This window comes from Hemicordylus capensis, chromosome 8 (genome assembly GCF_027244095.1).
Source record: "Hemicordylus capensis ecotype Gifberg chromosome 8, rHemCap1.1.pri, whole genome shotgun sequence".
In the NCBI taxonomy this organism is placed as follows: Eukaryota; Metazoa; Chordata; class Lepidosauria; order Squamata; family Cordylidae; genus Hemicordylus; species Hemicordylus capensis.
Window position 1 is genome coordinate 5,423,156 of NC_069664.1, and position 14,884 is coordinate 5,438,039.

The 14,884-nt window shown below is 45.0% G+C and overlaps 1 long non-coding RNA gene across 3 annotated transcripts; it reads left to right on the plus strand.

The window, feature by feature from the left end:
- The first annotated feature begins 3,611 nt into the window (after window positions 1-3,611).
- LOC128333886 (uncharacterized) lies at window positions 3,612-14,089 on the plus strand. Of its 3 annotated transcripts, none has more exons than XR_008311107.1 (4): window positions 3,613-5,000; window positions 5,256-5,513; window positions 12,240-12,389; window positions 12,871-14,089. It is a non-coding gene; the product is annotated as an uncharacterized LOC128333886 (long non-coding RNA). The 3 variants fall into 3 exon arrangements; XR_008311108.1 differs by having other exon boundaries at window positions 5,262-5,513; XR_008311106.1 differs by having other exon boundaries at window positions 3,612-5,513.
- Window positions 14,090-14,884: the final 795 nt, after the last annotated feature.

Here is a 14,884-nt window from a genome sequence, read left to right on the forward strand (position 1 = left end):
TCTCTCCCCATCACACACACACACACTGCGTTTTTGCTAGAGATGTGCACAAAATGAATTTTTCCATTTGAAGAGCCATAATTGCCAAGATACTACAGACAGTCCAAGATCAGCAGTCAAAAGTCTCTCACATCAACATGAATCCCAGAGGAAATCCCACACGATCTTAAGGACTCAGTCCTGAACTTCTCTAGCACCAAAGACCACCTGGGTCTCCAAATCCCAAAAACCCAACAATTGCAGAGCCTCCAAAAACTTAACGAGGCGCTTCACACAACACATGTGAAGGGCCTGATGGAGTTCTGCGGGGAGAGCAGACTTAGCCTGCTCTCCCCGCAGGCGAGCAGATCGGCCTCCCACATGGCTGCTGGCTTCGTCACAGAAACAGCGAGGGCTATGGGGATTGGGGGCAATTGGGCCTGAGGATTCTCTGTACAACAATGGGAAATAAAAAGCAGAACCATTGATTCTTAATGCATCAGCTCCATCGTGCAAACAAGACCAAATAATTTGGCACTCCAAAATTGAATCAGATGAAGCGAATTGCAAGAGCACCTCCAGCCCTTACTTGTGACCCCTAACCTCTCTCCCCTTGCTTTTACGGCACCGTGATTATAAGGCCTGGGAGCCAGGAGTGGCTCGCATCAACCCAAACTGCAGACCCCCAACCAAACTAATTGTTTATTTGGCCTGTGTGAAGCTTCTGCCAAAGCTAAATACTCTGCACAGTCCCCTGGCACCATGCGGAGATAATCCTTCCCATCATGCAATGCTGCCCTTTGCCCAGTGCTGGGGAGGGGACTCCTTTAAGGGAAACGGAGCCTGCTTGAGCAGTATTCCCTCTAACAACTCTCATAATCCCCAAGCAAAAGCCCTCACAGCTGGGGATTCTGGGAGTTGTAGTCAACATCTGGGAATCCCTGTTAGAGGGGACGCTGCTCTCGAGCCCCTGCACCATCCTGGAAAGGTGTGCACAGTGCACTAAGAGGTGTAGCCCTTCCCAATGGTTTCCTCCTACACAGGGGAGGCTCATCACTTAGGGCAGAGTGGGCGGTGCCCACCCAAAAATTTGCCCAAGTCAGCAGCTGCTTGCTTCACTGTCTCAGCCTCCCAGTTTGTGCTGCCCTGTTCCCTGCTTGTTCCTAGCCAAAACATAATAACACCACCCAAAATAAAATTGATACAAACATAATGATTGTTCTTGTTATTAAAATAGTTTTGTGTACTTTAGAAAAAGAAAAAGAAATGCTCAAAAGTTTACGCAGCCAAAGGTATGTACAAATAAATTAGTCCCCTGCCCCCAAAAGGCTTACAATAAAAGTAAGGGGGAGACCAATCAAATTACTTCGGAGACAAGTAAAGGGGGCGTGGCCTTGAACTCCTGACCCAGCAGGACTGTTCTTATGCTCTTCAAGATTTGCATTGGGATAAAACAATTGTTTTGCAAGGGAAAGGGGGCATGATGTGGCCCTATGCATTTCCCTTCTCTGTACACATAAGCTGAGTAGCCTATTGCATGCACAACATGTAGAAGCCTACACAGAGTGGGGGGAGATCTCTCAGAACTAAACTCCGGATACACTCTTGCAAACGAGTGTTTAGTCTTTGGAGTTTGCAGGAAGCATCTCTGGTGGAAATGTGGCCCTGAGCTTGAGAGGTGCCTGGCACTGCAGAAACCTCACTTTTCTCGTTCTTGCCAGCCACTTCTTTACACACCATCTAACATAATATAATTTGTGCATGGCTTCAGTTTTTGAAATGCACAAATGTTCTTTTAGAACTATGCCTTTTGTCTGTTTGTTTGAAACCACGTGTTGTGTCTGGTTGCATATTTTTTAAAGCCCAGAGAGCAAAAGGGGATCTGTTCTGCCTAGGAACGAACCAGGCAAAGGGGCACGTTTTTAAAGTTGTGGCGCTCTGATATTAAGCAGGGGGAAGTGATTGTCCCTTTCCAGCCCAGTATAGCAGGTCTTCAGTGGCTATTGCTGCTGTCTCCATCCCCCCCTCCACTGTAAGCTCTTTTGGGGCAGGGAACAATTTTCTCATACTTTTTGTACATTGCGTTGAGAACATTTTTGTGTGTGGAAAACTGGAATATAAACACTTATCATCATTATTATTATTATTATTATTATTATTATTATTAACCAATAATTTCCAGAAGTTCCTAGCAGTAGAAATGGCAGCTCAAGCATCTCTTCATGGCAGAGATGCAGGGGTTCAAAACAGAGGATCAGTATAAGCTGAGATGGCCTCAAAAACAGTACAAGAGCAGTTGCTGAAGCAATATTTATTCCAAGACATTTTGAGGCCACATCTTTTCCAAGGAATGTCTTAATTTGGCTGCCTGAGGGAAATGTGTCAAGAACACACCTCTCTCAGGCAGTCGGGTGAAAACATCCCTTGGAAAATATAATAGACTATCGAAAGACATCGAAATAAAGATTTCTTCAGATGCAGGGGTCCCCGTTCCCTTGCGGAGTGGCTAGATTGGGCAAAAGAGCCCCCCAGTATCTGTGGGGGCTCTTTTCCTCCTCAGCTGCCCCCGAATCCTTCCAGTCAGGCTGCTAGAGTAGGGTTGCCCACTCCAGCCCCTGGAGCCGCTAGGAATTGGTACAGATGTGTTTTAGAAAACCAAAGCAACTCCATTTTACTTAGAAAACCTAATTCTAACTTAAAGTAACCCCAGCCCAGCCCAGCTCAGCTCGGCTCAGAGCCATCAAGGCCTCTCATGATCAAAGTCATTATCTCTCTCCACTAAAATGTATCTAAAGAAACTTGGTTCTCACAGGACAGTTTAGAAAACAGGATGTAACCAAATAAGGAGTGATCACCAGATGAACAATGAATCTTTCGCATGCGTACTAGATACTTAGTCCACCATTTTGTTGCCACGTATGCTACGTCTGGGGTGTCAGCATCATTCAGATTGTTTGTATAAATGTAAGATGCACCTATAACCAATTTGTATTTCAATGCAGAGCGATAGCCCATTGATTTACCTTGCTGGCTGCAGCAGCAAATTAAATACCTCTAATTGATTCCCACTGAGTCTGTTTGATTGGCTAAAAGGCACGAACTGAATTCACATCAGTACTGTGGAGAAATATGGGAGGAAATGAAATCTCCAGGAACAATTCCTGTCAGAAAGAACTGGTAGCTTTGGCGTGTGTTTCCTAGCTAGGGAGCTTGGAGAGCTGAATGGACATTGTGGAGAAATATTGGAGGGGGAATAATCTCCAGGATCCGTTTCTGTCAGAACTGGCAAGCTCGGTGCTCCTTGCTAGGGAACTAGACACCCTCGTGTCCTTTCTATGGGCATCAAGTCTTGGAAACTTGGCTCAGTCATTCAGTGTAGCCCTCTAAGGGGGGGGAGATAAAGGCGGGAAAAGCCACAATCGCGGCCACTCCCCCTCCCCCCACCCATCCCCCCTCAGCAGCACGCAGCCCTCTTTTTTCCTTTCCCGTCGAGCCACCGCGCGCGCAAACTTTGGTCGCGGTCGTTGATTGGCTGGCTGCTGGCCAGCTCTCCCGGACTTGAAAGCACGAGGCTGCCTTCTCGCCGTTGATTGGCCGGCTGCTGGCTCCGCCCAGGCAACTCGACGGGTTCTGCGCGTTGCCTCGCTCGCATTGAGTTTAGGCGCCTGAAGGGGAAGGAGCTCTTGTGGGGGAGGGGAGCGCTGCGCAGCCTCGCCTCAGGCGGAGCGGGGAGGGCGCGAGCAGGGGAGGCAAGCCGAGGCGGGCCGCCAGCTCAAGGCTCCATTGCAATGCCCTGCGTGGCCCTCCCCCCGCCCGCCCCGCGGCATGTCTTCTTCTTTTCACTCTCATTTCAGTCTCGCGAAGCAGCCCTGAGAGGACGCGCGAGGAGCCCCTCGAGAGCCGTGCATGCTGGAAGGGGGGGTTGCTGTGAGGCGGGTTTCTAGCGCTCCCCACACAGCTCTGAGAGAGGCGACTTCGGCGGGGAGAGAAGAGGGGCGGCCTGGAAAGAGCCCCTTGGTGCTTCAGTGGCAACGTGGTAGCCTGTAAATATTGCCCCCAGCCCTGTGAGCAGGAGGCTCCCCTGTCTGGAAGGTGGTGGCTCCCTCCAAAGAGCTTGGGTGTTTCCAGGGTTTGATTATGGATGGCTTCCCCCACCCGTTGTCTCTATATGCTGCTTGGAATATTGTTTAAATACAGACTTACAATATTTGTAAAAACTAAAACAAAAATAGGCTTTAAATAGGATAAAATAAAACAAGAATAGGTTAAAATCTAAAAGAATAGGATAAAATCTTTTTAAAAATCTAGCACAGTATAATAAAGGAAATATTAATTTAATTAGGGAAAGTTAACAAAAATAGTGTGAAGCATTTTCAAAGCAGGTTAGATACTTTAGAACTAGTGTATTAAAATATTCAAAGTAGCATATGGAAATAATGAAAAAAGCTTATCCACAATAAAAACCTGAAACCCCAGAAAGCATAGGATTTATTTCTCATAGCAGTCCCTAAGATGGCTTGGCTGTAGCCCCTCACAGCTAAGATGGGTACCCTGACACCCATTACTCAGAGCAGCCTGCAAAGGAGCTAGAGGATTACTTTCTTATATGGACTCCCATGTTTTTGCTTTGAATAACCCTTGATTTAGTCAGAGGATCGCTTTCTTGTTCTAGACTGTATCTCATTGCTCTACATGGCCTCTCATTTAGTAGGAGTGTGCCTTTCTCCTAGATTTTACACTTTGGTTCTAAGAAGCCCCTGAATAGTGGTGAAATGGCATATCTGACTCGCCCAGACAATCAGCTTGGTCTGCCCTGCCCGTGGAGGAAAGGATGGATGGTGGGACATCCAACCAGCCCAGATAATCAGCTTGGTCTGCTCCGCCCGCAGAGAAAGCAAGGACAGTGGAAATGCAGCATCCTTGACCTCTTCAAGCAGTGTGGTGTGCTGAGCAGGCTCGGCTGGCTGAAGGGACATGGTTGAAGAGGCAAGAAAACAAGTCCTGAAGGCTTAATATTTGAGGTCTGGTTCTCCTTATTTATTTATTTATACCATTTATATACTGCCCCATCCAAACAGGTCTAGTTGTCTCATTTTTGGCTTGGACTCCTTGATGAACAGAGATTTTTAAAAATTTATTGTTAGATTTATATAACGCCTTTCATTAAAAACAATCCCAAGGAGATGGTCTTTAATAAGCCATTCAAAAGAGAGTAAAGAGTAAAGGTCTTGAAACTTATTCTTGAAACTTATGAAGCTTTTTCCTTTGTTTCGGAGGCGAAGGGGAGAAAAGATAAAGTAGTGCAAGAGGAGGAAGAAAAACAAGCAGAAAGGAGCAACAGGAGACATGAAAAGGGAAGAAGTAGAAATGATTATTTTTCAAGATGCTTCACAGAAGAAATGGAAAGGTTCTGCTTCTACAAATTGGATGGCTTGATTGCTGACTTTCTCCCTGCCATGTATCACTCTGAGTTCCTGGAGCTTGGCTTTCTTGTGCTGAACTTAATGTCCCGGCACTGAGGAACCCCTAAAAACGTGAGAACATAGCCTTCTTAGTGACCATACATGCGGGAGCCCCTAACTGGGCTGGGGTGTGGCATTCCCATGCTGGACTTCACGTCTTTGCACTGGGGGAGGGGCTAAAATTGTGGTAGCATGAGCTTCCTAGTGGCTGTACACTGAGGAGCTCCTGATTAGGCTGGGGTGCGTCTTTCCCATGCTGAACTTCACGTCTTTGCACTGGGGAGCCCCTGATCTAGTTGGGGTGCAGCTTTTTCATGCTGGACTTCATGTCTTAGCACAGTGGAGCCCCTATACTATTTGGAGCATGGCCTTTGTTGTGGTCATACTGAAGAGCCTCTGATCAGCTATCCCAAGCTGGACATCATGTCTCTGCACTGGGGAGCCCCCCAAATTGTGGGAAAATGGCCTTCATAGAGTGTATACTGGGGAACCCCTGGTTTGCCTGGGGTTCAGGTTTATTCATGCTGGACTTCATGTCTTGGCAGAAAGAAGGGATGCATGACAGGTAGAGGGAATAAGGTGAACTGGGGAACCCCTATAACAGTGATGGCGAACCTTTTAGAGACCGAGTTCCCAAACTGCAACCCAAAACCCACTTATTTATCGCAAAGTGCCAATACTGAGGTTTTAGTTTAGAAAAAATAACTTATACATTAACATCTTTTGTCTTAAAAGAAAAACACAATAACGGAGCTTTCAGTGATACAAACAACTTTTTTTTAATAACATTCCTTATTTATATAAAACACAGAAAATTTCAATTTTTGAACAAATTACAACAAAAACAGTAACCGTAGAATATTGTAGAACAGTAATCTTTAAGTACCCGTCTGGGACCGCAAGGCACATTTCCAGAACCATTGAGTTATTCACAGCGTATCAAAAAATATATATATATATGATCGCATTATCAGTGGTTACAATATCACTTTTCCAAGCTACCCCAGACTCATCAAACAGCAAAATGACATAGACAACAAACAACTTTTTATTGAAAGGCAAAAGTTTGCATTTAGAATGCCTTTGAACAATTAATGTGATTTTTGCTGTTGTATGCATGTTGATAATTTGTCTATCCTTGGCTCATACTTTGTAAGTTTGAAAGCAACACATGCAGCACTCAGGTCGTCTGATAGTCTGTTTCTGGTGTCAGATTTGATATAATTCAAAGCTGAAAACAGCTGCTCACAAGCATAAGATGAGCCAAACAAAGTAAGGAAAGCAATCCCAAGTGCTTTCTTGACTTAAAATTATTTGGCAGAGAATTCTACACTTAGAATTTCATTTTCAGGACTAACTGTGCTGTCGTTTGTCATCACTTCTACAGGTGAAACTCGGAAAATTAGAATATCGTGCAAAAGTCCATTAATTTCAGTAATGCAAATTAAAAGGTGAAACTGATATATGAGACAGACACATTACATGCAAAGCGAGATAAGTCAGTCCTTAATCTGTTATAATTGTGATGATTAGAATATTACATGGAACCAAGAAGACAAGGATTGAAGAATAGAACAATATCGGACCTTTGAAAAGTATAAGCATGCATATGTATTCAGTACTTGGTTTGGGCCCCTTTTGCAGCAATTACTGCCTCAGTGCGGCGTGGCATGGATGCTATCAGCCTGTGGCACTGATGAGGTATTATGGAAGACCAGGATGCTTCATTAGCGGCCTTCAGCAATTCTGCATTGTTTGGTCTCATGTCTCTCATCCTTCTCTTGGCAATGCCCCATAGATTCTCTATGGGGTCAGGTCAGGCGAGTTTGCTGGCCAATCAAGCACAGTATACTGTATACTTTTCAGAGGTCCGATATTGTTCTATTCTTCAATCCTTGTCTTCTTGGTTCCATGTAATATTCTAATTTTCTGAGATTGTGGATTTGGGGTTTTCATGAGCTGTACGCCATGATCATCACAATTCTAACAAATTAAGGCTTGACTTATCTCGCTTTGCATGTAATGCGTCTGTCTCATATATCAGTTTCACCTTTTAATTTGCATTACTGAAATTAATGGACTTTTGCACGATACTCTAATTTTCTGAGTTTCACCTGTATCTTCTCCAGTGCAGGTCATAGAATTTATTTTTCCAGATAGAGCTTTCTTGAAATTCCAATATCTCCATTTCCAGATTTCCTAAATCTAACCAGTGTAAGCAGGAGAGATCAAGTTCTTCAAATTTGGCTTTATCTGGAGAAGTAAGAAAACACAGGGTTGACTCCATCTTACGGAACTGTACGAATCTGTTACTAAAATTTACCTTTGCAGCTGCTACAATGCTAGAACATTCCTTGTGAATTTCCTGATGGCTTGGAGGATTGTCAGCAAATGTAGAATTTTCTAAATGCATTTTTAGATTTGGAAAATATTTTAGCTGCCCACTTTCAAGGTCTCTTTCAAAAACCTGCAGTTTTCTCTCAAATGTTTTAATATCACAAAACATCCTTTCTGCTGTTTTCCCTACACCTTGTAGTTGTTAAGTACATTGAAGTGTAGTGTAAAATCTGTAAAAAAACATGAGGTTGGTAAGCCAAGCCATATCAGTGAGCTGTAGATATTCCTGCCCTTTTTCATTTAAAAACAGCCTAATTTCATCCAAGCAGGCTACAAATCTCTCCAGGACTCGTCCTCTGCTCAGCCACCGGACATTATTGTACATAAGTAAACAATTATACTGTGCCTGAACCTCCTCAAGAAGTGCTTGAAACTGTCAATAATTCAGAGCACGAGCCATGATGTAATTCACAATTTTTGTGACATCTTTGAGGACATCGTCAAATTTTTTGCTGCTTTCCCTTGCACAAAGAGCTTCTTGATGTATAATACAGTGGAACTGAATGACTTCTTGTTTTGTTTCTTTAACAAATAACTGTATGAAACCAGATGTTGTCCCCACCATAGAAGGTGCCCCATCACTAGTAATTGGTGCCCCGTCACTTTTTCTGGTCTTATGTCTTGTGACAAAAAAGCCTCCATCACAGCATTGTAGATATCTATTCCTTGTGTTCTTACAGGCAAAGATACCAATTTCACCAGCTCTTCTCTCATGATGTCACCAGCAGCATAACGCAAAATTACTGCTAGCCTTGCATGATTATTTATATCTGTGCTTTCATCCAAGCACATGGAGTAACAGGCTGCCTTTTGTAAGTCAGTGGTGAGCTGCTGACTAACATCACTTGCCATGCGCTGGACTCGATCTTTAACAGTATTTCTGCTAAGTGGCATCTCAGAGATGCGTTGAATAATTTTATCCTTGTTTGGGAAATCATGAAAAAGGGAATTACTCCCAGACAACATGGCCGTTTTAATAATATGCCCATCAGAGAGGGGCTTACCATGTTTTGCTATGCACAGTGAAATTTGAAAACTGGCAGCAGTCAGATGATTTGTTTTAGAAAGATAGCTGCAAAAACCTTGATACTGGGAATGATATTTCCTCAATTTCCCTTTAAGAAACTCTTTTCTTTCAGTTTCACTAAGTTTACCAACATTTTTGTGGTTGGTGTCAAAGTGCCGTCTGACACTTGATGTGCGACAGACACACAACACTTTCATTACACAGAATGCATAATGCTTTCCCATTGCGTTCAATCACTCCAAATGACTCTGTCCGGGCCTCTTGAAATGATCTTCCACTATCTGCCTTTGCTTTTTTTGCTGTACTCATTTTTGGGTGTTCAAAACACAAAGTCTACAAAAACACAAAATTTAAAAAAAAAATGAATCACCCAATACAAATCTATCCCTATACCAAAAATAGCTAACACTATTTGTTAACACTAAGGAAATGGATATTCCCTGAATCAACAATCTACAGCAGTGATTCTCAACTGGGGTTCCCTTTGAATTTACTGACCACCAGCTTTTGGCCTGCTCTGAAAAAGGCATCTGAGTGAATTTCCTACCTAATCTAATTCAAGGTTCATGGCTTCACTCTGCAATAACCCCTACTAAATGTCAGTGACAGCAGCAGCCCCCACTAAATGCCAGCAGTAACCCCCAGGTCTCAGAAATAACTCCCAAAGTTGGTGTTAAGTAATTTTACTTACTGTGTGGTAGTGTAGCTGTGGGCAACTGCAAATAACCCAACTCTCCCGGCAGGGACAATCTCTAAACACACGTGGCGATCTAGTCAAGAAAAAACAAAAATACAGTTGAACGGACATTCTTTAAACATTTTTGTACTTGCTGGGATTTTGAATTTTTAAGCATTTTTTGAGCATTTATTAACACTCAAAAACTATGATAATAATGGTGTTATACCGTATGCGTGTCTTAACGCCCGTGCACATGTGTGGGGAGAATGATTACCATGCACAATCATACCATGGTATACCGTTTTACCACGCCAACCCTGACCAGCACAAAAAATTTTTAATCACATCCAAAAAGGCATCGTCACTGAATTGCAGGAAAAGCAGATATGAATGTCTTATTTACATCTGCTGTTCCTGCATTTCAGTGAAGATGGCAGAAAGGCATCATCACTGAATTGCAAGGAAAGCAGGTGTAAATAAGTCTGCTTTTCCTGTAAATCAGTAAAGATGCCTTTCTGGATATGATTAATTATTTTTTTTAATTATATTTTTATTTTACATTTGGCTTGAGGAGCCACTTACTGCCCGGGCACACGATCCAGCCGAGAACTCCGACGGAGGGGGCAGATGCGCAGAGGCAGGGGCGGAGTTAAGACGCCGCTCATGTATACCAAGAGCGGAGCCACGTGAGGCTTAAATTCACCTCGCATCATTACAGGTCCGGACCTGGGCATGCGTGCCACCAGAGAGGGCGCCGAGTGCCACCTCTGGCACGCGTGCCATAGGTTCGCCACCACCACCCTATAATATTTGGAGCATGTCCTTTGTAGTGGTCATATACTGAAGAGCCCATGATCTGGCTGGGGTGCAGGTTTTTTCCTGCTGGACTTCACGTCTTAGCACAGGGGAGCCCCTGAAGTGCCTGGGATGCCCCTTTTTTCCTGCTGGACTTCATGTCTTGGCACTGGGGAGCCCCTATAATATTTGGAGCATGGCCTTTGTAGTGGTCATATACTGAAGAGCCCCTGATGTGGTTGGGGTGCCCCTTTTTTCCTCCTGGACTTCATGTCTTAGCACTTTGGAGCCCCTATGATATTTGGAGCATGGTCTTTGTAGTGGTCATATACTGAAGAGTCCTGGATATGGCTGGGGTGCCCCTTTTTTCCTGCTGGACTTCATGTCTTGGCACTGGGGAGACCCTATAATATTTGGAGCATGGCCTTTGTAGTGGTCATACTGAAGTGCCCCTGATGTGGTTGGGGTGCCCTTTTTTCCTGGTGGACTTCATGTCTTAGCACTTTGGAGCCCCTATAATATTTGGAGCATGGTTTTTGTAGTGGTCATATACTGAAGAGCCCTGGATCTGGCTAGGGTGCAGCTTTTTTCATGCTGGACTTCATGTCTTAGCACTGGGCAGCCCCTATAATATTTGGAGCATGGGCTTTGTAGTGGTAATATACTGAAGAGCCGCTGATCTCTTTGGGGTGCACTTTTTCATGCAGGACTTCACTTCTTAGCCCTGGGGAGCCACTATAATATTTGGAGCATGGTCTTTGTAGTGATCATATACTGAAGAGCCCCTGAAGTGCCTGGGATGCCCCTTTTTTCCTTCTGGACTTCACGTCTTTGCACTGGGTAGCCCCTATAATATTTGGAGCATGGTCTTTGTAGTGGTCATATACTGAAGAGCCCCTGAAGTGCCTGGGATGCCCCTTTTTTCCTGCTGGACTTCACGTCTTTGCACAGGGTAGCCCCTATAATATTTGGAGCATGGCCTTTGCAGTTGTCATATACTGAAGTGCCCCGGATCTGGCTGGGGTGCAGCTTTTTTCATGCTGGACTTCACGTCTTAGCACTGGGGAGCCCCTATAATATTTGAAGCATGGTCTTTGTAGTGGTCATACTGAAGAGCCCCTGATCTGGTTGGGGTGAAGCTCTTTTCATGCTGGACTACTTTGTCCTGGGGAGCCTCTCATTTGAATGGGGTACAGCTCTTTTCATGCTGGACTTCATGTCTTTGCGCTGAGGAGCCCCCCAAATTGTGGGAGTATGGGCTTCTCAGAATGGACTTAGTGTCTGTACGCTGAGTGGCTGCTCATTTATCTGGAGTTTGTCTAGCTCCATTCCTGGCTGCGTCCTTCATCCTGTGAGTGGTGATGTGGTGGGATCTCCCAACTGCCCCATCCCTTTGGCCTCCCTGACCTCTTCAAGCAGCCTGGTGGTGTGATGAGCGGGTTCTGCTGGCTGAAGGCACACGATGAGTGGACTCTGTCCAGGCATGGAGACGCGTGCTGAAGCCTAAAGCTTTCCGGTCTCATTCTCCTTGGGTTGGGCTCTTGGATGAACAGCCCTGGTCCTCAAGAAGGCCTTCTAAAGAGGGAAAAGAGTAGATTTTTTATTTTTTATTATTATTTATCTGCTTTCTATACCGCCTGTCCAAAAATGGCTCGGGGCGGTTTACACAGAGAAATAATGAATAAATAAGATGGATCTGTGTCCACGAGGGGCTCACAATCTCACAAAGCGACTGAAGATAGACAGCAGCAACAGTCACTGGAGGTCCTGTGCTGGGGGCAGAGAGGGCCAGTAACTCTCCCCCTGCCAAATAAAGAGAATCACCCCGTGAAAAGGTGCCTCTTTGCCAAGTGAGCAGGAGTTCTTGAAAGGTATGAAGCTTTTTTCTTTGTTTTTGAAGGCAAAGGTGAGAATGGAGAGAAGAAAGAGGTGCAGGAGGAGGAAGAGAAAGGAGCAGAAAGGCGCAAGAGGAGACGTGGAAAGGCACCGGAGGAGACTGGCTCTCCAGGAGCTTTACCGAAGGAAGGGGCAGGCTGTGCTTCCACCACTTGTATGGCTTCCTTTCTGTCTTCTCCTCTGCCGTGTATCGCTCTGAGTAGGGCTGATTGGCCTGCAGCGTGGCTCCCTGGTGCTGGACTTCATGTCTTTGCACTCAGGAGACCCTCAAGGGGTGGGAGTGTGGCCTTTTCAGGCTGTACTTAAGATCTGTTCACTGAGTCCCCCTCCATTGGGTGGGAGGTGGCTTTCTCATGCTGGACCTGAAGTATGTGTGCTGAGCTGTCCCCGAGTGGTCCTGGGTGCCTTGCTTGGTTGGGCTCTAGGATGAACAATGCTGGTCCACAAGAAGCTCCTCTGAAGATGGAAAAGGTTATAGAAGAAGCTTTTGTCTTCATTTAGAAGTCAAAGGGGTAGAAAAACAAAAAAAGTGTGGAAATTCTGTTTGAAGCACATCGGGGCAGGCAGAAAACAAACAGGTAAGGCGGCGGGGTGGCAGTAAAGATTCACAATCTTTTTTGTTCTCCGTATTTTAGAAGAGAACAGGAGCAAGATTGAAGGAAGAACTGCAGATCAAGGAGAAAGAACATCAGCAAGTTGGCACAGGAGCCCTGAAAACTTCCTGGAGAAGCAGGAGGAGACGACTCGATAACAAGAAGCAGGAGAGAAGAAACGTGCAGGCTCCCCTCCTCGGAGCTGGCTGGCTGGCTTCATGCTTTTCTTTATGACTTATTGTATTCTGTCACATACAATATCCCCACAGTGCTGTGAGGCAGCTGCCACCTGAAGATGGTGGCTCTCTCCAAAGGACTTGCATTTTTGGCACAGCTCCTCATAGCCTGTCAGCTGGTGGGGGTCTCCAAAGAGTGGCATGCTTGAGGGGCCGTTTTCTGGCAGTTCAATCTTCAGGCCTGGCCTTGTGTCTCTGCTGCTTCCTGCTCAGAGAAGTGCCCAAGATACTTGGAGTGTGGTTTTATATCTCTGTTGCAGATTGCTCAGAGCAGCCACTGGCCTTGGGGGTGTCCAGGGTTTTATCCTGGATGGCTTCTCCCTGCACACCGCCCCCCCCCACATTATTTCTGTGTGCTGCTTACAATATTGTTTAAATACAAACTTAAAATAGGTTAAAAACTAAAACAAAAATAGTTGTTGCCCAGGATAACATCTAAGAGGCTAGGATAAAACCTAAAAAAGAATAAATGAGTGTAGGTAATATGAGTAGGATAACATCTAAAAAGAATGAAGTAGTGTAGTATAATATAAGAAATATGTTCTGTTAATTAGGGAGGCTAATGGAAAGTGGAATGAAGCATTATCAAAGCAGATTAGCTATTTTAGACCAACTAGTGTATTAAAATAATATTCAAAGCAGCATATGGAAATGATGAGAAAAAGCACATTGAGACTAAAAGCCTGAAAGGCCAGAACACACTCCTAGCCCCAGTCCCTCAGGTAGCTCTTAAGTGGCTCCAGGTCTCTTCCTGCTAGGATCCTACAGACTTTCTCCCCTTGATCCAAAGGGGTGTGGGGTGGGATTTGATGTAGAAATAAAGATCAATGTTAATTGTCTTGGTATAGCTTTGCTTACTGACATGCTTATAGGATGCTGAAGATGGTGTTTCTGTCAAGCACACAGAATTGATCCTTATTTCAAGTTGTCTTAATCTGTGTTTTATTGTAAATGGCCCAGAGACATGAGTTTTGGGCAATATACAAATATGCTAAATAAAAAGTCGTCAATATTGTCTGCTAGAATCAAGGGTTGCCATAGTTTGTTGGAAGAGTTGTGGCTTTCAGAAGTCCTAGGCTAGAGTTGGTGCAGCTCTTGCTGGAGAAACCGAGGCCGAGATCCTGTTTCATGAGTAGCAGATGCCGAAGAAATAAAGGCGAAGGCGGTCTGGAGTGAGGGACATTTCCTTGGAAACAAAGGACAGTTGAGAACATTGCCACTGATGGGATGAATTGCAGGTTGGTAGGCAAGAGACCTCTCCCCTGCCAAATGTGTTTAAATTGGGTTAAATGAAAGAGATCTTGGTCGAACAAGGTCAGTCCTAGTTTGCCCAGAGCACAAGAGGAATAGACTGGACCATATAATGACAAATCCTCCTCCATTTTTCATTATGTCTCCCTAGGGTAGATGATATCAGAGGTGCACCTAGGTAAGGCCTTTGGCATTTGGAGGGCCCCCTCCACTGCTGCAAGTTACGCATCATCCCCCTCCCCCCCCCTGCTATTTCTAAGAGATGGGTTTTGAGGGCAAAAACAGCAACTGAACTCACAGGAGAATAAAACGGGTATGTTTATGCAAATATGCATGAGCAGAAGTATTCCAGCCTGCAATATATTCCCATCCCACATACTGCTTTCCCCACTCCCTCCTTGGTCTCTAAAGCACCTGCTACAGGTCACCACCGCACTCGTAGTATGGGCCAGTGGCAACCCCTCCACCCAGGACAGACTCAAGGGGATTTGGGTGCCCGAGGGTGGGTGGAGGCCCTGGCATCTGGCCTCAAAGGTCAGGGTCAGAGTGCCACTGGGTGGAATTATGCA